This window comes from Clarias gariepinus, chromosome 8, assembly GCF_024256425.1.
Source record: "Clarias gariepinus isolate MV-2021 ecotype Netherlands chromosome 8, CGAR_prim_01v2, whole genome shotgun sequence".
NCBI lineage: Eukaryota > Metazoa > Chordata > Actinopteri > Siluriformes > Clariidae > Clarias > Clarias gariepinus.
Window position 1 is genome coordinate 16,709,152 of NC_071107.1, and position 26,449 is coordinate 16,735,600.

The window sequence follows — 26,449 nt, forward strand, 5'->3', positions numbered from 1 at the left end:
CCCCGCTAATGAAGATCCTCCATGTTGTCAATGACAAGGCGCTAACTGATGGCAGAAGACCGATTTGACAGCAGAGGCTGAGAGAAGGGTTTGTCTCGCATGTAAGTGCAGAGTGTTTTGATGATCAAATCTTCTGCTGAAATCTGTCAAGAGTATATTTTCCCTAGTGCTGCTTTCTATTGCCTTTGTTGCTCCCTGTTTCCTGTGCTGGTGTTTTTGGTTTGTGATTTATATTTAGTTTGTACTTTGTGGTCTGCCAGTTTCTGGATGAAAGAGAAGTCCATAGAAAGACAACAGAGGACCAGGAGGGCATTATAAAGAGAGATAGAAGGAAAGACCAAAAACCAGAAGGGAATTAAAATGAGAGATAGAAATAAAGAAAGAATACAGAAGGGAATTCCTGGGTTAAGGCTGCTGCCTTGTGTAGTAAAGGGGGAAGTGTAGGGTGCGTTCTGGGTTTCGACTGAGAAATGCGATGGGTTGAAGATTGCGAGAAAGGGGGGAAGGCAGGAGGAGGTCACTGTGAAATTAGTTTGGAGGGATAATAGGGGAGCAAATTGGTTTTGACAAGTTTGGGGAGGTGGAAGTAATGCACTTCTTTTAAAAATGAAAAAGGAGCAAATGCAGGAATACCATGAGATAATAGAGGGGGGTTATAGGGAGGGGTAAGAGTGGGATTATAGTCCCAGAGGCCTGAGGCACAGCCCTGGTGCAAATGTAACTCATGGTTAGAGTACCCTTATCACATCCTCACCTGTACATATTGTCATTGCAAAGAGCCATGCAATGGAAGAGGCTCAGCTGCGGGGCGTAATTATGGTCCTACCAGTGACTACTCAGCAGAGAAAATCTGCTTGATGACTATTTCACATCTAAAAGAGGTTTACAGGGTTTGGACTTGCAGAAATATTGCAAAATGAGTCTTGTCCAGTGGTTCATTTTTGCAGATCAGGCTCAAACCTGCAGCACATCGCTCTGCTCTTTATGAGGAGCTACACCCAGCTGTCATCTCCCTCGTTTTAATAAGACAGTAGTGATTATTTACTGCATGATTCGCTGTGTCAGTGATGCAAGCAAATGGGTTTTTCTGTGTTTGAAGAGAAACAGGGGATTAGTGGAGTGCAGGGAAAGCTGCAGGAGCTAAAGCAGCATTAGGCTGTTGATATTTACCACACATAGTGAGGCCTGCTCTGCGCCTGAGCCAACCCTGCTGGGGTGAGAACTGCACTGTATGCTAGACTGGTCTGTACTGAGGGAAAAGCGTTATCACAGACCGTGTTTTGTGTGAAATACGTGGCAGCATGGTCCTCTGTTACTGAGCACTAATTCTCAAATAATGGCCGAGGGTAATGGAGCCCTGACGCAGCTTATTGCCATCGGATCGTGTTAGGGCCGTGCTTAATATGGAGTACATGAATTAAAGTCAAGCCATTAGGCAAGAGTTCCTCATTTGAGAAATTGCTCCTTTTTTCACTGCTCAGCACTGAATAGTGAGGTGGGAGAAGGTCCAAGGAGCAGACGGCTTTGATGATCTGAAGTGAAAAATTTCCTTGAGCACCTGGAATGGGTCCACAGCAGGAGTTAAGATCAGAGGAGCAGAGTCATCTTAATCAAACTGCCACATAGACTGCGTAATACTTGCATATTTATGCCTTTCAAGCCCTGAATCCCTTCAACGCATGCCAATCAAAATTCATCAACAGTTGCTGACCTCTTAATAAATACTGCAGCTATAGTTTTTTTTTTTTTTTTTTTTGTCTTACGGCAAATGTAGTCACATTACAGGCTTTATTTCTGTATTTCTCTACTATATCTCCTTCCCACTCAGCTGAACCCAGGATGGCAGTGGGCTGGAAGAACATACCGAGATTCAGACAGTGGCAGACAGCAATTGCATACAAGGATAGACTCAAGCCGAGCCTGAGTGTCATTAGTCTGTATGTGTGACTTTGCCTTTTACTGATTATTTGCTATCCAGGAACGTCTGCCATTGCACTGCCAGACTGCTTCGCCTGCATGCTTCTGCTACGTAGGCGGACATTGCAATTAAAAAGAATCTACTATTTCCATGAGGATTCTTTGTATAAGACCCTGGGCTCTCCTATTATTTATTATAAAATGAATAACAGTTTTACAGTTTTAAGGTTTTATTATGCACTTGATGTTTAAGAGTTGTCTAGCAAAGCCAGTGGTATCTACAAAATTACACTGACAGAAAGAAAGGGCAACCGTGTGCTCACAGAGTGAGACGATGCATTATCTAATGCCTTTAAAGGATACTTCAAAACATGTTGTTGTTTAAATTATGTAATATTGTTTTTTTTTCTTTTTTCATAATTTTAAATTGCATCAAGAATGCCTTTTCCATATACAGTACTCTCTAAAGTTAGATAGCGGGTACCTCATTTATAAAAAGTCTGAGATCAGATTTGATTTTTACACACACACACACACACACACACACACACACACACACACACACACACACACACACACACACACAGAAAATTTAAGATCAAATCTGATCAGATGACTGTTTTATAAATGAGGTTCCTGGTATCTAGCCTCAAAGACTATATTTATGAAGCATTATAAGCACCATTATATCAGTATATATTATATCAGCTTTTCAAAGATCAGTTCAAATTTTCAGCCATAAAATTTCTTTTGCAAAAAGTGTTACTTTTTGCTTTGGAGTTGCACTTGCTGAGTACTTTGACTGTACCATGATTAACTACATAACATGCTATTAATTATTTGGCAACAATGCATTTTGCCACATTCACATGACTTTAAAATGATTTATTCTAAGCAGGTCAACATATGGGCCATGAGTATGGAGGAAAAACATTCCTAATACATGTAATAAAATGTGTAACTTGAGGCAAATTTAGGAAACTAGTGAAACAAATCTCTGTAAAGAAATGAAACCATGTTAGTAGTTTACTTCTTTTCAGCTTACTTTCATATTTGTCATCTTGCATTTCCGGTGAGAATTTATTGTAGTGTTCTCACTATGATTATGTCTATATCTGTGAATGTTTCTCACTTAAATGTGGCACAGGGTAACAGGCAGCTTTATGCAAAATTATGTAAGTAATTGTATAACCCTTTTACCTGATCCATTGTTAGAGACGTGTCTAAAGAAAAAATATGAACAGTTTGATAGCAAAATGAGATAATTTAATTTAGCAGTTTTTTTATGATGCAAGACGTGTTGCAAACTAAATATTTTTTCTTTCAGTCACAAGGGTGTTGAAAAGCACAATTGTTTGGTTTATATAAGTGTGAATTGTGTGTGAGTTTGCAAAAAGCTATAAATCCACCAGGTGCACTTTGGTACAATGGATAAATTATCCTGCATTTGTGTTTATTCAATGTAGTATCAATTGTTTAGTTGAGTTTCAATAAAAAATATAGCCAACTCATTCTTTTATTGTGTTTTTTTTTTTTGTTTGGGGAATTAAATAAGAACCAGTGGCAGAAAATTAAATCAAGTAAAAAGAGTTGATTTGTTGCACACAAAACCCTTTTGATTACAAGAATCATGAGAAACATCATAAGCAGAACAAAGACTTCAGTTTACACTGTCATCATCAGCCTCCTTCTCTATCAGTTTTAGTTAAATTTTTTGTACATGATGACAGCTCCATTTCAATTTGCCAATTTGAAAGAAAATTTGCCAAAATGAGTAAAAATCAAACATGATGTATATCGCATTTTCTGTTCCTATTATACTCTTATTTTCTCCCCTAGTTTTAACCTCTTCCTATTTGTTGTTTTAGTCACACAAATTTTGCCAGTACACTGAAATGACCTAAGCTTTTATCTTTTTTTTATGGAAGAAAAGAGGATTCAACAGTCATTTAAGGGTAGATTGGCTACACAAGGTTCCTTAGCTTTTACAAAGTACCCTATTCCTCAGCGTTTTCTGATGGGGAAACGCTGTTGTAGAGTTTAACATGGATCTTAAGGGCTCAACCTACAACTACATTCTGAATCGACTAAACGTGTAGGATGTAATGGACAGTCTAGACACTGGGAGAGAGAGTAGATGAGGGCAGGAAGGCTAGATGAAGCAGGTTGGAGTGGGCAGCACATGGATATTAAACCACCAATTCCTACACTACTCTATATCACCTGCAAAACAACAGCAGCTAATATTCAGGCAAAACAAAACAAAACTTATAACTCTCTCTTTCTCTCTCTCTCATTCACTTACCCATTCTCTGTACCGCTTATCTCTACAGGGCCATGGGAAGCACACAAACACACACTTACTTACTACAGACAATTTGGAAGCACCAATTAGACTCCAGAGCACTTAGAGGGAAACACAGGGAAAATACGCAAACTCCCTGCACACAGACCAAAGAAGGAATCGAACCGTCAACCCTGGAGGTGCACACCATATTATCATTTAAGTTCGAAATTTATTTATCAAATCATTGATGCTATATATATATATCTTAAAAAGAATGATAGTCAAAGTAAGAGCTATCACTGACAACATGTTCCACCATTTCTATGAAATGATGAGGGCATTTGGTAGCTATTTCAGCAATCATCTGCTCTACCCACAGTGCAAAAAACAATAATTCTACAGGTCCTTTATACCTGCAGCTGTAACCATATAACCACTGCTCTCAGAGGTCTGCTGCACCTACAACTGATCAATCTATTCATCTATTGTACCCACCTTCAATCAGTATAAGGACTGTATGGACACTCTACAAAGCAGCACTTCTGTTATTTGAGCATATTGTGAATTACTTGGTATATTGGATTACCTCATTTGTTTACAATTTTTTCTTCACAATCTTACTGATATGAGTCATTGACTTGATATCATGCAGCTGTCACTTGTATTTTACATGCAATTATCTTTTAATATAAAATGGTTTAGATTTTCTAATCATGCTGCTATTTTTTGGTATCCTACATTCATTAGCTTATAGATAGTATATATAGTATACAGTTTTATATTGAATATTTTACATATGGTATATATAGAAGGTTGTAATACAATGACAATATCTGTATCTGAAAAACAAAAACAACAAATACAGGCCTGTGTAAAAGTTAGTGCCCTCTCTTTTTTGTGTTAAATCATAACAAAAATAATCTGATCATAGCAACTTTCAGTATTAGCAAATACACCCTCAGACAATCACCAATAACTTTTTTTACTGTGCCATTATTTATTTAACAAAAATTAAGCCAGTAAGAAAATAATTTATTGAATGCTAAGTACCCCCATGATTCAAAACATTAAACTTTAGCAGCAATAACTTGAGGTAATGATTTCCTTTATCGGTCTCCTATTTTATTGTGAAGGGTCAGATGTTTTTTTTATCATGCTTTTATACAAAAACACATATAAATAAAAGAGGGGATAACTTTTACACATAACAAACTTAGAGGACGAGTTGCCAACAATATCTGTAAATTCTGCCTCTAATATTTCCTCATCATGAGTTCATGTGCCATATCGGACTGCAAGACCCTACAGCGGATAGTGAGAACAGTGGAGAAGATCATCGGGGTCTCTCTCCCCTCTATTGAAAACATCTACACCACACTCTAAAAAATGATTCTGTGGCCTTGTAAATTTCACAGTTATAAAAAAGTTATGTTACCTTAATAAAATCTCTAAAAGTCACATACATGATTGTTTGAGTTAGACAAATCAAAATAAATGCCTAAAAAAACAATTATTCATTTTGTCTTAAATTTACACTATAATTTAAGTTTACTTCACTAGTAAAAATCAGTATTTGACTAACTGAATTATATTTTTAACATGCACTTAAAATTTTTTGATACATTTCAATCAAAATATCTGTTAATGGAGTAATTGTACTGATTAGTTTCAAGAACTACAATTATAAATTATTCCAACTCAATATTCTTTATTTTTAACAACAAAAACTTTAATAATTGAGTAAATTGCCCTGTGCAAGTGCTCATGGGAAGTCTGGTGTAACATCAGAGACAAGAAGGCTGTGAGGATGTGAGAATGGACATGAAGCACCTGGAACATTCTGGAACATTCCTTACAAATCCTGGTGAGTAAACAGCTAACACAAGTTACTGTAATAATGACTGTCTGCCTGCACACACAACTTTATAGTGTGTGAGTTACTGTTCTGAATCCTGTCACAGCCGAGCTACAGAGCTAACGATAGCTAGCAACAGGCCAGTCCTGGGGTTCAGTGTGATTTAGCTTGTTTGTTCCAACCACCAAACTGCTTAGCTAAAGCGCGTTTAATACAGACACTTAAACTCTGGTGTAAAAGGAGAGATTTAACACCGAGCAGCAGCGCGTGCATGTCCGGGTTTTTTCCGGGTTTCTCGGTGTAACCGGCCGCGGTTGTGCCGCAATATTTGAATTTCTCCCGCCAAATGCGGTGATTTTGCGCAGCCTACCGCCACTGTGGCGAGGATATAAAACTAACATGTTTAAATAATTAACGCATGTGTACCGGTCCACCTCACACACTGAACCGCGAGTCTGCTCGGTCACTCCGACACTTTAAGGAAAAAACTCAGAACAAATCCGGTTTAAACAGCAGAAATGAGGTGCAGTGTCCGGGTTCTGGTACTGTTTTATACGTTACTGTATATAAGTATTTTTTAACATGATTAAACACTGAGCACGCAGCAGCAGATGTTATAAAATAAATGTGCTAAGTACTGTACTAGTAACTAAAGCTATGAAATATAAAGATTTAGTGAAAATACAACATCTCAGAATTAGAATTGGGAAAAAGTAATATGAAATTTAAATATTGAAGTGAAACATTATGTATGTTCTGATATGTAAGTAAAAGAACCTAAAACTGATTAATTTTGTGTGTGTGTTTGTGTGAAACATGTTATATATTTTCTATATCTCTTTCACAGCACCAACACCACTAATGAAGAGAAGTTGAATAGAGATAAAACAGGAGGTAAATGTCAACTTTTTTAAATGTTACAGAAGTATTAAATGTGTAACCATTGAATCAAAGATAGAAATAGACTATTAGTCCAAAAAGTATGTATTTGAACGGAAGTACTATTTTACCAGTCTGGTAGACTTTACAGTAACAGTCACACTTGTACTTACTTGTATACTATTGTTCCTTTTTCAGGTGCCAGCATTATGGGATGGCGGTGTAAGCTCTGCACATTTGTCGTATCATCAAAAGGAATTTCGATCATTACCGAGTAAAGCATGGTACTGTTGGTCATGGATATTTAGTGTCCTGTCTTCATTTAGACTGTCATTGCTTCTTTAAGACCTGACAAGGTCTGCACACACATTTGTATGGATCCCACAGTTTGCAGGAAACTGAAGTGTGAAGGTGTGCAATCTTTCAGATGTAAAATGTGACTCATTAGATTCTAATACAAAAGTCTACTTTCCATGTGTTAACTGTATAATACTTGTGGCAGGAGTATTGTTTCTGAAACTGTTTACTAATAACATAAATTCAGCTCTTTGTTTATGATCTTGTTACATGTCATTTGCAAAGTAAACCAGGTTGAGTTTAGACTTCATGTCTTGTCCAATTTGGCAAATAAATGTTTAATTAAAATGAAAATGTGTGTATTGTTTCTTTCATTCAGTTAAAATATTTAGTAAATGTAGCACATTTGTTTATTAAATAATAGTATAATTTTCAGTATCTTCTTCCTTCCATTTCAATTATATCTACTCAATTATTTTACTCATTTTCACTTTTCATTAACTTCTAATTTTCATTACATTTACTCAATTTTGTACATCATTGTACTAAATATAGTTATTCAAGTCTACTTAATTTTTTTACTGACTTTTACTCAATTCATGAAGTATATTTTACATGATTTTTATATTTTTTTATATTTACTCAATATTTTTAAGTGTAAAAATGTTTCACCAAAAAAATTGAGTACAGCACAGTTTTATTTTTTAGAGTGCACACGCTGCATCCGCAAAGCCACCAGCATTGTGGCTGATCGGACACACCCCTCTCACACACACTTCACACTCCTGCCATCTGGAAAAAGGTACCGAAGCATTCGGGCACACACATCCAGACTGTGCAATAGCTTTTTTCCACAAGCCATCCGTCTCCTCAACAAAATGGGACTGGACTGATAAACACACACACACACACACACACACACGCACATGCACAAACATTATCCTCAGCTTAACTCAACTACCTCAAAACATTGAGACTGGACTGACTAATCAACACAAACACACTGACCTACACTACCAAACTATTGTACACATCAACCTGAAAATGCTCCTTTTTGCACAATATTTATTACTGGACTACTTTTTGCACCAACGTCTTAAATTCTTCTCAATTCTAAAACGTTTACTGGTTCTGCACTACCTCAACTCATCACCTCAACACCACAAAGTATTATGTTATGTTGTGTTTGTCACACTGTCACTTTGTTGCTCGTTTGCACATTTGCACGTGCACTTTATGTTGTCTGTTATCTCTGGGTTAGATAGTTAGATAAATAGTTATTTTTTTGTTAATTTATGTTGTTAATTTATGTTGTCAGGTCAATCTGTCTTGTCTCCGCTAGGCAGCTAACTAGGCCTCTTAGTTAGCTAGTTTTAGCTCTTCTGTTAATTTATGTTGTAAATTTATGTTGCATGTAGCACCTTGGTCCTGGAGGAACGTTGTTTCGATAACTGTGTACTAACTGTATATAATTAAAGTGACAATAAAGCCTACTTGAACTTAAACTTAAACTTGATAACTAGTTATAGCATAAGGCAGATATGTGTGGGGTTGTTGTTTGCAATCCTCACATAATTAGTAGGGAGGGAAATCACCAGGGACCACCTGATACTTATGTGCCAATTCGATCTGTAATGCGATTATGTAAGTGTCATGATTTTATAGATATCCTGATTTTATTTTTATTTTTTGAGGGATTTTTTCAGATTTTCTCCCAAATTTAGTCGTAGCCAATTCCTAACTATTATTAAAATCAAGTCTAAAACTGCCAGTCAAGGAGGGCCCAAGACTATCATGTGTTTTTTCTGAGGCATGTGATGCCAGCATACTGCATCACTTTTTGTACTTCTCACTCACGCACATAACTTAATCAGAAAATAGCGCTATCCACTTCTTCTGCTTGCGTGAGCGCGCAGACATCCATGATTGGCTTAGAGCTGGCATTGAGGTGAGAGCGCTAGAATGCCTCCCATCTTTGGCTAATCGGCTTTTGTAATGAAGTAATAAAGTGTGATAAAAAAAAAATTAAGTGCGACCATAGTGCAGCAGTGCAGTAACCCTAAAGGGAGGGGGGGGGGGGGGAGCTGGGGGATGGGGTCTATTGTGTGCGCTGCAGCAATGCAAAGTCCAGTTCACAGTTACTGTAATAGTGATGTTTGATATGTACGAGTAGGTGAGGGCAGAGAGGAAAGTAACTGCTCGTTGCCTTTAATACCCAAAGTCCTAACAAATTGCTTGACTAATTAAAAGCACCTTAACCAGCCAGTTACTGAGATAATGTATTATGCAACAATACACTTTTCATGTAAAATAAATCCTGCATGAAAATATAGATCTTCTGCTTATGTTTTTTATTTCAAGCTTTGTGGGCGCCTCTAATCTTAACCAGATTTCCCATGAACTTCTCTAGCATAATAAATATGCATTTAAGTACAACATAAAAACATAAATACAAATGACAGTCACTCTCTTTTGAGTATAGTACACACATCATCTCTGTCCTGGTATTTGAAGTGTAAATGTTGCCTCATGGCTTTTGACTGTAATGGTATGTTATTCATAAAAATATATAAAATTCATTATAAATTATTATCAAGATTACTGCATTAGACAAGCCTTTGCAAATAAATAAATACAAATAAAGCCCAGACATTTCACAAATCAACATAATATGCAGTTTAGAAACTCATAAGTCTTTGACTGATTTATCCGATGTTCCTTACTTAAAAATCTGTCAGCGTTTTGAGAGACCCATTATGCCTGATGTGATGATGCATGTATTTCTGTTCAAGTTAATCTTAATCACATTTTCCTTCAGCAAAGCAATTCTGCAAAGCCCTTTCTGTCTCTTTACTTTTTGAAAGGTCACACAGCACATACAATATTGATAAACAATCTTTGATTAGTGCTATCTGAAGTCTGTTACACCTTCAGATCACTTTTACACCTACACGCTCTGCATGCAGACTCATATTTAATACATAAGGGAAAATAAGATATCTAATGAAATTACTAATATAACAAGATTATACATCACTCAAAATCACTAAGAACAAGTTCAACATACTTTTCCAGCAATATGTGACTTTAATGCACTTTATGAGCAGTTTATACCACTTCACCATACAACATTTTTTCTTTTCTTTCTTTCTTTCTTTTGTCTCCACAGTTGTGATCTCTGTTTTGCTTTACATACAGTATGACAGCAGCATAAAACCATGGAAGTGTCATATTAATGAAACAATGACATCTTAGTGACTTTGACTATGCTATTATCTTTGGTGCCAGTTGGGTTTTACAAACATGTGCAAACCTTGTTGGTGAGAGAGGTCAGAGACTGATCTGACAGAAAGTCTACAGCAGCACAAATAAACACATTTTACATGCAGGGTGAGCAGAAAAGCATTTCAGAAGGCACAACACTTCAAGATTGACTCTACATCCACCACAATCCTAAAGATAAAGATACAGGTCCTAAAGGTGATTATTATGAATGATGTAAATTACCCTAAATTCTCGAATGGATTATCATTGTTCATGAAAAAAGAAAAAAATACAATATTAAGCATAATATATATAATATACAGTACATTGAAACCTGTCATACACAAAAAATCATTTGGATCATGCAAACGCCATCTTAATACTTCAAGCCACAAACTCAGCTGGCATAAGTAAAAAAGAAACTATATTGGTGGAAGGATAAGGGAAGTGCACACACGATAATCTAGTTGACATTGGATTAAGGCAACCCTTTTTTAGAGAGAAAAGCTACGAGGTCAGAGGAGATGCAGGATGTAAGGTAGTGCCCATATGTTTAAAGATAGAGTATACAGTACAGATACTGATTTCAGCCACTGCATGTAAAATAAAAAAAGTATTGTGGCATCAGATTCAAGGTCCAATTTCATTTAAATGCTAGCTGTGTTTTCCATCCGAATTTTATGGTCGGTAGATTTATATCTAAATCACATACACATTCATCAAATTTACATTGAACAAGGATGTCTGGGAGCACTTAAGAAAAACTGAAATATCATGCAACACAATATTATAATGATTGGACTGATTGCAGTTAGGTTGCAATGGTTTCATGACAATCATTAGGAATACAGTATAAACAGCAAATATCCATAAAGACCTAATCCTAATAAAAACATAAAAAAAAAACCTTTAAAAAAACAGGAGACACTTATTTTGCAAGTATGTTAAAATGCCTGAGGCAAATACAAGTTTAAATTAATAAAAACAAACACAATGAACATACAATAAAACAAACAAATCCAAAAACGAATTAACAGTTTAATTACACTCTTCTTTATCACCTTCCAGACAATAGAGGTGTCTCAAAGGTGAGACCTCGCTGTCAGTGCACCAAAAAATATTTCCAGACTAATTCTCTCCGTAAACAAAATAATCAGTGTTCAGATCCAACACACTCATTTACAATTCACTACTGTATGTCGCTGTCTCTCCCAGGAGACCCCACTTTGTCTATGAATTCTCACCAGTATGTTTGTGGCTTTTTAATACATTTTCAAAAACAAAAATCATAAGTTATTACTAAATATCTAGGGAAAGCAATGATGTGCTTCAACATTCATTAGTCAGCATGCTTCTCCCTGCCATTTAATAGTCAAAAATCTACTGGAACTCTACTGTTTGTTTATATTACACTGCATTCATATAAAGCAGAGTTCTGCCATCATGTTGTATTTTAAGCTAGAACTCTTGTGTATAAACATTCTTACTTCACTCTGAATAATTTGATAGATTGCATCTTTAGAATTTAAAAAAATGTAGTTTTCACCAAAATAACAACACTTTAGATTTCCAACCCAAATGCTTGGTAGTCACGCATCCCCCACTGTTCTTATTTTTAAGATTTTAATGACACGGTAATTGAAATATTTTACCTTCTGTGCTTTGTGTGTTTCTAGTGTCGACATGCTAAATGAAACAATCTAATTTAGAGACATTGCTGCTTGGGTGTTCTGTATTACTGTTTGGCCTAAGAGAGTGTTAGAGTGTAGCCATTAAAAAAGTGCAGCCCAGAACCTTACTGTATTTTATGTTCTTATACTGGGCAACTAGAAGTATTGTTTATTTTCGCTTTCCTAAAAAGCAAGCAAAAATAAAGAAAATATATAATATTTCCAAATGTTTCCAAATATTTCCAATATGAAGTGGCATGATGCATTGCAATATACTGTGATAAAATCCGTCCGTAGAAAAACCAAAAAACAGACAAAAAACGGCTAATTTGAGTTGAAAACAGAGGAAATAATTAGTGGTGGGAAAAGCAACACCTCCTTCTCTGTGACTGACTGTGAGAGAGATACAGTATTATCTATGTTGGGTGTTCTCTAAGCTTTTTCAACCAGAGACCCTTTAAACTGTAATGTGAATTCTATACAATCTACAACTCTGCCAGTTATAGATCTACCAGTGCACCTGAGTGTATATATATATATACAGTGGTGTGAAAAACTATTTGCCCCCTTCCTGATTTCTTATTCTTTTGCATGTTTGTCACACTTAAATGTTTCTGCTCATCAAAAGCCGTTAACTATTAGTCAAAGATAATATAATTGAACACAAAATGCAGTTTTTAAATAAAGGTTTACGTTATTAAGGGAGAAAAAAAATCCAAATCTACATGGCCCTGTGTGAAAAAGTGATTGCCCCCCTTGTTAAAAAATAACTTAACTGTGGTTTATCACACCTGAGTTTAATTTCTGTAGTTACCCCTAGGCCTGATTACTGCCACACCTGTTTCAATCAAGAAATCACTTAAATAGGAGCTACTTGACACAGAGAAGTAGACCAAAAGCACCTCAAAAGCTAGACATTATGCCAAGATCCAAAGAAATTCAGGAACAAATGAGAACAAAAGTAATTGAGATCTATCAGTCTGGTAAAGGTTATAAAGCCATTTCTAAAGCTTTGGGACTCCAGTGAACCACAGTGAGAGCCATTATCCACAAATGGCAAAAACATGGAACAGTGGTGAACCTTCCCAGGAGTGGCCGGCCGACCAAAATTACCCCAAGAGCGCAGAGACAACTTATCCAAGAGGCCACAAAAGACCCCAGGACAACATCTAAAGAACTGCAGGCCTCACTTGCCTCAATTAAGGTCAGTGTTCACGACTCCACCATAAGAAAGAAACTGGGCAAAAACGGCCTGCATGGCAGATTTCCAAGGCGCAAACCACTTTTAAGCAAAAAGAACATAAAGGCTCGTCTCAATTTTGCTAAAAAAACATCTCAATGATTGCCAAGACTTTTGGGAAAATACCTTGTGGACCGACGAGACAAAAGTTGAACTTTTTGGAAGGTGCGTGTCCCGTTACATCTGGCGTAAAAGTAACACAGCATTTCAGAAAAAGAACATCATACCAACAGTAAAATATGGTGGTGGTAGTGTGATGGTCTGGGGTTGTTTTGCTGCTTCAGGACCTGGATGGCTTGCTGTGATAGATGGAACCATAAATTCTACTGTCTACCAAAAAATCCTGAAGGAGAATGTCCGGCCATCTGTTCGTCAACTCAAGCTGAAGCGATCTTGGGTGCTGCAGCAGGACAATGACCCAAAACACACCAGCAAATCCACCTCTGAATGGCTGAAGAAAAACAAAATGAAGACTTTGGAGTGGCCTAGTCAAAGTCCTGACCTGAATCCTATTGAGATGTTGTGGCATGACCTTAAAAAGGCGGTTCATGCTAGAAAACCCTCAAATAAAGCTGAAATACAACAATTCTGCACAGATGGGTGGGCCAAAATTCCTCCAGAGCGCTGTAAAAGACTCTTTGCAAGTTATCGCAAACGCTTGATTGCAGTTATTGCTGCTAAGGGTGGCCCAACCAGTTATTAGGTTCAGGGGGCAATTACTTTTTCCCCCATTGATGGGTTTGGATTTTTTTTCTCCCTAAATAATAAAAACCATCATTTAAAAACTGCATTTTTTGTTTACTTGTGTTATCTTTGACTAATAGTTAAATGTGTTTGATGATCAGAAACATTTTGTGTGACAAACATGCAAAAGAATAAGAAATCAGGAAGGGGGCAAATAGTTTTTCACACCACTGTATATATACATATATATGCATGAAAATAGAAAGGAGAAAGTGTGACAAAGTTACACGAAGGACTCTGGCATCTCCAGCACACTCAGTAAAACATCTTATCAAATCTGTACCTAAAACTTTTTATTTTAATCATTTTTACACAAATATTGACTGTGTTTATTTTATTTTTCTTAGTGCTCTTTATAGAAATTTATTTTATGTACTTTTTATGTCTTTTTATATGTGCCTGAAACACTTGCAAAGTACTGTAAATAAAAAAGCCTGTAAATTTTACTGAGCACGTGGAAGGATTTGAGTTTTTCTAGACCTGTAACTTTGTCACACTTGCTCTTTTTTTATTTTCATGCAAAACCCAGGCACCCACATTAGACCTTTCTTCCATCAGAAAACTAGTCAGTTCTTTCTATATAATATCTTTCTATATACCCCTATTCCACTGAGTTGAATATATATGTGGAATCGCTGCCAACTTTTCAGAAAAGCATGGAGTGAGATCTGGAAAATAAGGGCATGGTTTTGCGTGTACATGCACACGACGCCCCCACCGCACAAGCCTGGGCATTTTGTCTAACACTAACCATACTCCTTACATAACCTTACACCTTAGGTTCTCTGTATCTAGACGGAGAATACAGTATTTGCATTGAGTTTAATACACAGTACACTTTATCACTCTTTATATTCATTAGAACATTAAGGGGATAACACACTTAATTAAGAAAGAATGTAATATTATGTGTACTGTATGAGGGCTCCTTCATACACTTGAGCCAAAGCTCAGAATCATGTCACAAAATAACAACAGAGATAATCTGATTAAAAATATATACATGCATTTAAGAATGCAAACTACTGAAGAAGGAAAGCAAAGGTTTTTGTAATAATAATAATAATAATAATAATAATAATTATTATTATTATTATTATTATTATTATTATTATTATTATTATTATCACCACAGCATTACTACTACTAACCCTACTACTACTACTAATAATAATAATAATAACAATAATGAATGGAGAAAGTACATTCAAAGAAGAATCGTTATTGATACAAAAGAAGGAGAGAAGAAAATAAAAAGGAAAACTAAAAATCTTGAATATAAAGTTTAGCTAATTTCTTTCTTTCTCTCTGTTTCTCCCTCACACATTTTCTCTTAAACATGTTTGTTAGCCTTTAAGTGTGTTATAAATATTAAAAGTGCTGCATGATTAAACTCAATGCAAATATTTTAATGTCACTGTAAATATCGACATGTATTTCCCGCTTTGGATAAAACTGTCACTGCCCTCACTCTTTAATGCTGCAGCCTGTGCATGTGAGTGCAGCTTTTATGTGAGACTGATGCGCATCTGTAAATGTGTGTTAATTACAACTGGATTAGACAAATATTATTCCTTAGAGAGAATAAAAGAGCAGAGTCTCATGGTGGGGTGCAAGGGTCGCAGTATATAAGTGTATGTGAGAGAGTACAGGTGGGACATAGTAAAGCATGTCCTATTTCTCTAATGTCTACAGGTCAGTGTCTATCCATTAACGGGACAATATAAGGTTGTTATCATATCTTATCATAACACCTCTGTAATAGTCCATAATAGTTGGCAGTGTCATTTTAACTTTGTTTCATGCCTGTATTGATGACATGGTTTTGTTATCAATTCTTTAGGGCTCGGTATAACATTGTTAAATTCCTAAACGTTATCATGATGTTAACACTTGGTTATTGCCTCGTGTCAGAATTCTCTGTAAAGTCATTTTCATGTCTTTAGGAATACACTTCGACGGGGTTGATGGGCTTGAAACATTAACCAAAATGGTACGGACTGCAATGACTTCGGAGCAGATTTCAAATCAGTAGACTTTGGGAGAGGTTGTTATCCAATTTGACTCAGTCGAATGAGGATATTACTGTACATGCATATGAATTTTCCTTTGTAATGTTATTTATTGATCATTTTTATGTATAAATTTACTATATAATAATGCAGACATGATAAATATATACAATAAAATTTGTACTAAAAATAATATGGTATCCAAGGTTTTAAAATAATGATGGTTTGTTTAAAGTTTACCTGACAAACACCTACAATCAGCCAAAAAAACATGTGTCGCACTGTGAGATTAAACTGGAGTTCCAGAAGAAAACCCACCAACTATGGGGAGAACATGCAAACAGACTGGAGGACAAATTCCCCCAACCCTAGAAATGTGAGGTGATAATGCTAACCACTACACCACTGTACCAATTACCTGAACAACATAAACTAAAATAACTTTTTTCCTGACCACTCAGCCCTTGTGTTCTGTGTGGGGGCGTGAGCTTACACCATTTATGTAAGGAAATAAGTTGAATAATGTTCTTAAATAATAGTGCACCAGTGAATAGATACAGTATGCGCGTGGTATCATACATATGTTCGAATTTAGTCACTATTTCCTTCCAGTTTTTGCTTTGTGTGGGCAGCTATAATGTACAGTAGGTACTGAGATCAATACACTGATTTAAATTGGTGACTCTTTAAACCCCTAATTTTTCAGTGGCCTGCACACATTTTCTCTGCTCCAACTTCATGTAGAAAGAAATGCCCTCAACACCCCACACCTACATGCTTTCCTGCTTTCCTGATGGAGGGCTTGTTTCTGAACGTCACTGTCTGTGTCAGCACTGACTCTTAAGTGCTTCTAACAGGCTATTAGTGGCACTAAAGCATTTTAGCGCAGCCATTGAAAGGCACTAAAAACACAGAAATGTGGTCTTAACTATTGCAGCAATGACCACCAAATCCTGCATGAGATGCGGGTGCATTTCAACTGTGTACTTGTGTGCTAATGTGTCATATGGGCTGAATGAAAAAGAGTAGGAGTCAGACACCGGTTATAAAGTATGTGCCAGAAGACTGTTACATATTAACCAATGTTAGAGAAATGGCGAGGCAGACAGGACTCATATGGGTTTGAGTGAATGAAGAGAAGGACGTGTATAAAAAAAAAAAAAGACGGTTTCTGCCTTTGTGTTCTTCAGATAAATGGATAAGAGGATAGGGGAAGGAAACAGACGTGACCCCATCTGTGGAGGATACAGAGAGAAATGTAGAGAAAAGACAGAAGGAAGAAGAAAGAGTATTAGCGAGCACTAGGTGCCGGAAGAGTAAAGCAGAGAAATGGAGAGAGGAGCGGTGAAAGCGAATGGCCTTTCTGACCTTTGCCTGAGGTGGACATGGTCTGCTGTTCTTGTCTGAATGTCCCTGCCTCCATTTTAGACTCCAGAGATGTGCTGAGGTCCCACTTCTGCCATCGAACACTCAACTGCCTCCAGCCATAGCTGACTTTACATGCACCTGCCCGTGATAGAGAACAAAGCACTAAGGATGTGGAGAAAAAAGAGATTCCCCCCTCCTTTTTTGTGATACACTTCCAAAGAGCAGGTAGGCCAGGCTCGACCGAGTTAACAGCTGCTGGGTAATGCATTTAGAAAGTCATTTGTTAAATTCTAATTGATGGCTCCACTTGCACCTCCACTCATCCTGGTCAGGCAGAGCGGAGCTGAACCGCAGCAGATGCTGGCAGTCCTATGCGTGGCAACGCTGCAGGCAAGGTGTTCTAGAAGCATAGAACATGCACACACACATGCACACACACACACACACACACACACACAATAAAAAGGGGGATTTTTTTCAACAGTATACAATACGTCTAATATTTAAAGACGAACTTAGCAATTTTTTTTAAAAAACACTTCATTCATTTTTTTTCATGAACTGTGCTGAACACATTCTGTCAGCTGTCAATAAAATATCCTCCTATCAATAATACTTTACACTCTGCGGTTCTCCAAGGTCTGTAAACAGAGATAAAAAAAAGAAAAGAAATTAACCATCAACATGCATCCAATGAAAACAAGACGGAGTGTGTACCTAACTATCAGCCAGGCTGTTTATCTAATCAGTAAGTTTTTTTATATGCTGTGGCATCCAGAGGGCTTAAATGAAGGAAAATGCTTCAAATGCAACCAGTCCTACACTTTCAAAACTTTTCTTATGCATTATTTTTTTTTACTTAGTTGTCAAAAGCTTGCAATTTTGAAAGCATATATTTTTTTATTTTGACCCCTGTTTTTATATTGAATGGGAAAATCTGTCTATATTATTTATCACCTTCTTTATTTTATTGAATCAAAATATCACTGCAATGTTGTGTTGTTTGTTTATAACAAGCAAACTGTTTCCTGTGTGCAGGGCATTGTGGCTCAGTGGTTAGCACTGTCACCTCCCACCTCCAGGGTTAAGAGTTGATATCTTGCTTTTAGACTGTGTGTATGGAGTTTGCATGTTCCTTGAATAGATTCATATTTTTCAGTGTATAATGCAGCAGGTGTGAAAATCGCGTTTAAACCTCTTGACATTTCACTGGAGGTCTGACACCAGTATGTGTAGACCTCCAGTGAAGACAAACTACTATAGGTTTCTATGGCAGATTCAAGTATATTGTGATTTTATCCCGCTGAGAATAAATTAAGCGTTTTTAAATTTAATTAAATTGAATGGAAATGGAGTTGATTGGTTATAGAATGACAGGCTCTTAATACAATGTGTCATTTCAAGGTTGTCCCGAAGCTTATTTTGGAAAAGGCATTTGATTCAATTACTCATGAAGAGAGGCTGAAAATCAACAACCAAAATAGTACCAACTTTTTTAATTAAATTTTTTTAAATGATTTTCTATGCACCATTTTAATGTAGTAGTTTATGTGTTATAAATGTGAATAATTCTATCTTTTAGCTTTTAAGCTGCGAAAGCAATGGGAATAAGGAAAGTTGCTGCATTACAGTTGAGATAATCATAATTTGCACCCACTAGTTTAAAAGTACCATAACACATACTAATTTAACAAGTTGCCAAAATGTAGCTCCTTACCTAAAAATAAACACATTTTTAAGTTTTTGATAACATTTGATGACGTGAACAGTGAAGTACAACAAAATTAATCTAATCTTGCTGGTATTCACTGATAAATATCACAACCATAAATGGTTAATAAGCCAACAACGTTTAAAAAATTTTTTTGATCTACCACTGATTTTACTGAATTCTGGATTTTACTGGTTAACTACTAAAATCCGTCACTAGTTAAATGACGGATTTTAAATATCATAAAGCGTCGCCATGGTCTTTGAATAAAAGCACAACAATACGTATGCTCTTGAACACAAATCATTCTTCATCTGACAATTGACTTAAGGTATGTGTTCTAGTGAGTAATTTGTCATGCCATTATGTATAGGTTTCTTTGGATATATTTCAGAGTGATAAGTGTGTTTGTGTAAGATGCAAGGTTGCTTCTGAACAGTAACCTTGCGTCTCACACAAACACACTTAGATTGTTGACTGCTGCCATGCTGCATCTGAGCAAGAAATAGCCACCATCCTCAGTGGCTTTGACCTGTGCTCTCTCACTCCCCTTGTTTCATTTGCACCTCTCAAGATGTAGGCCTGGACTTTTCAGCTGGGACCCTTCTTGATAATCAGGCCAGCAGGTGGACTGTCACTAAAGTGTGTGTGCTTGTGTGCGTGCATGTGTGTGTGTGTGTGTGTCTGTGAGTGTGTGTATGTGTTTGAGGGCAGTGGGGGATACAGTGGGGAGGTTAACAATAGCAGTCCTGACAGGGAGCACAGGAGGAACATGTTGGTGGTGTGCAGACTCCCCTGTCACCGACAGCGCAATCATATCACATCAAAGCAAACGGTGGCAGTCTTGCGGCGTAATTCGCACCCTGAGACATGTGTGATGCCAAGTGGCACATTACCACACAGCTTCGGTGTCACACACCCATCCTGCACGAACTCATGCTAATAGAACATACATACCATAATCAGACTCGAATTCAGACAGACAGACACAGGGACACACGCACATGCACACACAAACTTGCCACTGAGTTTGATATTAAACTGCGGTTCTAACACTGAACTACTGTATGCTTTAGGCGTCTTACTGACAGTCTTATGCAAGTGGGCTTCTGAAATCTCATTTTTCAACATGTGACCAATGGGAGGTATTTAAATTGGTTTTACCAGTGGGAGGTATTGGTGCTTAGTGAAGTGGATGAGCAACAGTAGAACATGAACTCAGCTTGGATTTGTGCATTTGTAAGGAGGTCAAGCTGTAGTTGGGTTTGACTAACAGCACAGTTGAGTGTAATGTAATTTTAATAGTGGTGTAAATGACCAGAGGCACTTATTTACTTCAATGAAGAGCAGACCACTGGCATGACAGGCGCTGTTATCTATTAATTCCCAGAATAATCAGTGCCCTAGTGCCAGTGGTTGTGGTGAACTCAAATTGAGGATACTGAAGGCTGTCATTATTTCTATGTAATAAATCAAACCTGAACTCTGGAGGTGGTGCAAGGTGACTTTTGGCAATTCTAACCACTAAGCCACTGTGCCTATATATATATATATATATATATATATATATATATATATATATATATATATATATATATATATATATATATATATATATATAAAACCTAAAAACCATGCATTACAACCTTTTCATCAACCATTTACTTTATATTTGTAATATATTAATTGTTTGGATCTTTGTCAATACAGTGAATATAACAAACATAAGAACATTAATAGGGTGTGACTCTAATGATGATAATGTAAAGAAAAGTGTGTGCTGGTGTAGTGTCCTGTTCTCCTGCCCCAGGCACACTGCGTCTGTCAGAGAGTCAAAGAGTTCTAGTGACGTGCGAAAGACTAAGGAAGACATAGGAAGATGACAGCTACTGGTCATCCTTTTATTAGCTCACATCAGTGTCTGCTCATGTGACTGTATCATCATACACGCATTCACACACTGTATTCTAATTATGCCTCTTTCTTATTTCTCTTTTCTTCTCTGACTTTCTTCTTCTGCTCCACTTGACTCTCATTTTCTTTGAGTTCTCTGTTTAGTGAGATATCATTAGCCATGCTGAACTACTGACTTCATTTATGTGATTGACAGTTGGGCTGAGTTGTCTGGAGGTTTGCATATCTCACATCGGCACGCTACCTGCTGCTAATGGTGCCGATCCCCAGACTACAGCTCCTGAATTAGCATCTGCCAGTCTGGGAGCGCGCTGGGCTAATCAGCCTGGGACAGGGAGGGGAAGGAAAGGGAGGTTTAAATTACATCCCTCTCAGTCTACTGAAGACACACATAAAAGTGTGACATCCCTCCATTTCATCACGGAACCTGGAGATGGGAGATGGGCACTGACAGTACCACGTTTACCCCTGAGACATTGAGAGAGCATCTCCAATTAAGAGGCCTCCTATGATTCCTTGTATTAATAATAAATGTTGTGCACTGGATGTCTGTGTGTGTGTGTGTGTGTGTGTGTGTGTGTGTGTGTGTGTGTGTGTGTGTGTGTGTTGGAAAGTAAACATCTGCATGTATAAGGGACTGTATCTGTATCTGATGGTGTCAGTGTCCATTTGTGGTGAAGGTGGTTGCTGCTCTGCTGTAGTGAGAAATGCCATAAGCAGACCCTGAGGAAACTGTAGCCTCCATAGTGGATTACAGCAGGAAACCTGAAGAGCTGTGACTTATGAGCAGCTCAGGTGAATGCCGGGAAGCTGGACAAGCTGACACAAAATTTTCCAGTAAATAGGTGTTATAGCTAACACTGCTATACTGCATGACCTACAGAAAACCATAAAGTCACTTGGAAGACGCCCAGAATGGCTAGCGATACACTGTTCTAATGATACAAGCTTCATTATAATTATAATCAATAACGCCCTAGTCTGGAAGAACTAATTAATTATATAGAGTAATTACATGTGGGTAATAATAATAATAATAATAATAATAATAATAATAATGATACTAAGGATAAAAAAAATGGTATTGTTATCATTATTATTGTTGTTGTTATTATTATTTAGACACAGTTTTTGTTTTATCCAGCTGTATGTACTTAGTGCAACATTTAATATCCAAGGTAAAGATATAACACCTACATGTTAGAAAAAAAATAAAATAAATAAATATATATTTATATATATGATATGATATGAATATATATGATTACTGATTTAGACACAGTGTCACCCCATAAAAAAGATTTTTCCTAAATAGCACAAAGGCACAAAACAGACCCTCCCTGGATCAGTACGTTGCTTCCTCAAAAAAACTGATCAGAGCGGCTTTATAGAGGGGTTATTGTGTGTATGTGACAATATTACAAATTGTCCACAAATGTGGATGTACAGCATGGGAGTGTTGTAAGAAAAAAAGCCACAAGCAGTCATGACTGAACTTTGCAAAAACGCAGGTGGTCAAATGAGACTAAAATTGAATTATTTGGCCTCAACACCAAACGATATGTCTGGCGGAAATCGAATACAGCTCACCGTAAAAAATATGAGCATGGAGGTGGTAATGTCATAGGGGGTCTTTCTTTCCAGCACTTGTCACGATAGAACAAAATGGATGGGGCAAAATGCTGTCAATTCATAGGGAAAATCTACTCCCCTCTGCCAGATTACCCAAACCACACTGCAAAATTGACCACACTGTGTTTAAAAAGGTACATATCCTAACATGGCCTAGTCAGAGGCCTTCAAATACTTGAAGATTGCAGTCCATAAACGGTCACTCAAGTTCCCAACTTTAGCAGCTCTGCAAAGGAGAGTAGGCAAATATTTCAAAGTCTAGATGTGCAAAGGTTATCCTTTTCCAAATCAGTGATTCTGTTTTATATATATATATATATATATATATATATATATATATATATATATATATATATATATATATATATATTACATTTTCTTACTGTAATGAACAAAATAAATTACAAAATCGACTAGGATAAATGGTTGGTTCCAAAAGTTACACTCAGAAAGGAAAATGCTTAAAGTTAAAATGCTTAGTTGTTAACAATAGTTAATGCTTAAGTTTTTGACTATTAATGATTACAGACTTGGAGGAAATGATTTGGAGGAGCAAAGTTTAATTTAAGATGCTGCTATATTTATTTTTTTTCATAAAAATACAACCTACTGAGGTGGAGGCAACTGAGTGAAATGTGTCAGCTGTAACTATGGAATAGCTCTATATAGTGCATAATGAGGCAAACCTCTGTCTATCTTTGCCAGAAAGCACATTGTGTTTAGAGTCTACTATATTTAGAAAAGCTAGTGATTTTTTAACATACAATTCTAGTCTTCCTGTCTACTACAGTAAACCATCTTGTGTGGTTCTTGTGACCTCGTTGCACTTATACAGCACCAGTTAAATTTAGCATTCCTTTTTTTATCATCATTATTTTCCACATAATTTTATAATATATTTTTAACATTGCAGAACAATGCTGACGGCACCCAAAATGTTAAATGATCTCTTCCAACCAGCTGTTGTTGAGATGTCCCTACTACTTTTAGCTCTGTGTAGCATTTATGTACTGTATGAACTCTAATCTGAGGTGCTGTTAATTTATGATTTCTGAGGCCGGCAACTCTAATGTAATAATCTGCAATAGAGGTAAGTCCTTTCCTGGGATGGTCCTTATGAACACTGGTTTCATCATAGCATTTGATAGTTGCAACTGCACAATTTTTTTCAGCTAGCAAGATAGCTCCTTTTGGAAATAGAGTGCTGAGAGAAATCATATGGTCAGGGGCCGTTTGGGTGATTTGGCTGGCTGGTGAGTGTGTGCCTAATGCTAGAGCATGGCTGTAGTTTTTTTCAGCCTGCAGCAGCTGCAGGGTATGACCATGTGATGTATGTAGGGAGGATGACCTTGGGGAGAACCAAGCACTCTCTCAGCTCCTTGCAGGATGTACTGTTTCATTTTTGCTGCTTGCCATCGGAATGTTCTTATTTTGTACTTTTATTCTAGTGGAACTAGTTTCTCTTGCCTATTGGTAGTGAATCAGGTTTCAACACGATGAAGTCAATACATACCCTGATCTATCTACCTCTTGTTGCTCTTAGGTTTTTTTTCAGAGGCATCCCATAGGTTCAATGTTGTCTCTAGATTGTTGTGTAGGTTTTTCCCCTGCAGCAGGTTTCCCCTGCACTTTACTTGGTAGCAGGAGGCAGTGGCCACAGCAGACTCTGACTTAATTTGAGATGTTACTCTGAGTTGACATTGTCAGACTCCACAAAGCCCAATTCCCAGGTTGACTTTTTGTTTCCTTAGGTTACACAGCAATGTTGTAAAGCATCTAGAAAATTCTAGTAAACGAATGAAAGCATCTTATTTTCAATTATTAAAGAAACCGAATATTAAATCTATATCAATGTTAGATATTGACAGTGTTACTTTAGTTGTACAAGTTTCCTTTTAGTTTCCAGCATTTTATCTGAAGACTGCAAATTAATTTACATCACTAATTAAATAATCATTTTAATTATGATAATTGCTGTTTATTTATTATTAATTCCTTGCACATTTGGCTTGAAAAGATCAGTCAAACTGAGAAAGTAGATAGAATGAGCGATGAAACTAGTGTACTTTTGACTAGGCAATCATCAGACGCTTTAAAACGAACTTTTTGAAATTTGACCTCAGAAAGCCCCTGTGATCTTTTTTCTTCCTCTCTTCTACATTTTGACAAATGATACCTGTCGGTCTGTCAGAAGTGCACTAATTGAGTCCTATTTAAATCATTAGCTGGCAAAGCAGGCCTGGAGTCCCTATGGTCCTGAACAAATTACTTGTATTTGTGTTCCCCAGAACATATCTACTGCTGCTGGGCCATCAGTGTCTCAAGAGATGAAGAATATAGGCGTGAATGTATGCTGTTATTACTTCATTTATCTTCAACAGAGATGAGCCTTAGCCTATTTCACACAGAAACCAAGTGATTTAAATGTATGTACAAAAGAACTGAAACTCATGTTTCATTAATATAACTAACAGTAAAATTCTTTAATTCAATCTTTTCAACACTGCTTAAAGGGACAGACATTATCAAAACCATGCAGCGAAAAATGACTGATTTAAAAAAAGATAAAATGACATTTACAGGAATTTTTTATGATAGCTGTCAGTACAAGTTGTTTTATAAGAAATAATATTTGCTCTTCATGAAAATTCATTCATTCTGTCATGCCAATGACAGCTGCCAAGTATGGCTGCCAACTACAACTTCCAGAATTCATTGTCTACAATCATGGCCACCAAAACTAAATCACCCAACATGTCTCACAAACTCTTTCATGTTAACATTCACCTTATTTAGTTTATGTCTTTGCTTTTGGTTATTTTGTTCTGACTTTGATTCTTGATCAATCAATCAATCATTTAATCAATCAATCAATCAATCAATTCATTCATTCATGAATTCATTTTTCAACCAATTATTCAGATTTATTTTTCTTAACATTTGAACTTTGACATGTTAAATGTTTCGGAGGTAAAGTCAGAGGGGTTAGATTGAGGTGGTTTAGACATGTTCAGGGGAGAGATTGTGAGAATATCAGTAGAAGGATGCTGAGATTTGAACTGCCAGGCAGGAGGTCTAGAGGAAGACCAAAAAGGAGTTTTATGGATACAGTGAGAGAGAGCATGAAATTAGTTGGTGTGAGAGAAGAGGATGCAGAGGATAGGGTTAGATGGAGGCAAATGATTCGCTGTGGTGACCCCAGTAAGGGAACAGCCGAAAGACAAAAAAGACAAAGAAGAATTCTATCACTTGAACTTGCTGAGACAGAAATAGACCCTTTAGCAATGTCCAATGCAATGTCATGCAATTTTTCTTTACAAAGAATAGTTCACTAAAAGCATAATTCTCTGACTAACTGATTTGAACTGAGAATTTCCACTTACACAAAACATGCAAACTTAGCCAAAAGTAAATAGACAAATAATGTTACCTAAAAGATACTTTTTTAAACTTAAGTTACAATTTTTTGTCATTCATTGAATATGTATAGAGTGTGGTGTTTTTTTGTGATTTCTACTGCAATTCTTTCCTAAATCGAATTTTTGATATTTTGTAATCATGAAAATACGCATAAATAACTTTGTAGTTCTGATTAACAATAAACTTTCACTTTATTCATAACCTTGCCAATGCTTGTCCAGATTAGGCAGAGTTTTAAA

At 36.6% G+C, this 26,449-nt stretch overlaps 1 long non-coding RNA gene across 1 annotated transcript; it reads left to right on the forward strand.

Moving 5' to 3' along the window:
- The first annotated feature begins 5,987 nt into the window (after positions 1-5,987).
- Positions 5,988-7,720, forward strand: LOC128529424 (uncharacterized). Its single transcript, XR_008361054.1, has 3 exons — positions 5,988-6,068; positions 6,907-6,953; positions 7,137-7,720. It is a non-coding gene; the product is annotated as an uncharacterized LOC128529424 (long non-coding RNA).
- The last annotated feature ends 18,729 nt before the right edge of the window (positions 7,721-26,449 follow it).